This window comes from Actinia tenebrosa, unplaced genomic scaffold, assembly GCF_029948245.1.
Source record: "Actinia tenebrosa isolate PJP-AT-01 unplaced genomic scaffold, QUT_ActTen_1.0 PGA_scaffold17__23_contigs__length_9995812, whole genome shotgun sequence".
NCBI classification, from domain to species: domain Eukaryota; kingdom Metazoa; phylum Cnidaria; class Anthozoa; order Actiniaria; family Actiniidae; genus Actinia; species Actinia tenebrosa.
The window spans coordinates 9,059,952-9,061,000 of record NW_028292577.1 but is presented as its reverse complement, the minus strand read 5'-3'; positions in this window follow the sequence as shown (position 1 = coordinate 9,061,000).

Here is a 1,049-nt window from a genome sequence, read left to right as displayed (position 1 = left end):
AGAAAATATGCACCTCCACACCTTATAAAAGGCTTGTCTAGCTTTAACTAAGCCTTCATCTGTCGTTTTTTAGAGCACTGTTTGTTTTTTAGTCTTCAATAAAGCCATTCTTGCGATTTTACGACTCATTTGAGTTCCAAGGCTAGGTTACCTGGGCGGGAAATTTAACTATGACGTTGCGCTGCGCGCGCATTATGACGTGTATAATAGATGTCCATCATCCCTCGCGCGAAGCATTGATTTGACTACGGAAAAATCAAGACATTTTTATTGTAAAACTACAAGAAAAAATGACGAATGGCTACAATTTTAAAAATTCTTTTAGTTCTACAGATTAATAGGTTTTTCTGAACCCCAGTGAAAATTTGAAACACCAACTTGATTCCTGTGATAAAACACACTTCAGGTGGAGAGATTGGGTAATCTAACTTTAGGGGCAAAGATAACGTAGAAATCATGTGAATTCCTGAACACCATTAATATACAGGCATTTAGCCCGATTAGACATACAAATGCAATGCTACGTAATTCCCTTAAATTATCATATCTTTCATGACTCGTAAGGATTAATGATAGATGCATTCTATTGTATAGACCCCTTGCATGTGACGTAAAAGCAGCGCAATTTCGAGGGGAAAACAAAATATTTTTGTTCTCCTGAGAATCGGAAGCCTATGTTTATATCCTTCAAATTGAGCTGCATTTCGACGTCCTGCAAGGGGTCTATATACACTCTTTAGACTGATAACATTAGACATTTTACCCGGTGCCCCTTAAACAAATTTACCAGCATTTCTTAACAATTTTGAATGGCAAGTTTCGGTGGGAATCTGCTTGCGCGTGGCCTTTACTGAAAATAAGATTATTTCAGATAAGTGATTCCAATGAGTCTAGTATATATAGAGGATATTACATGGGCGCGCGGAGATACGAAATTTATCTTCGAGTGTTGAAAAGATCTCTCACAAGTGAGCGCAGCGAACGAGTCAGAGATTTTCAACACGAGAAGATAAATTTCGTATCTCCGCGCGCCCATGTAATATTCTGTT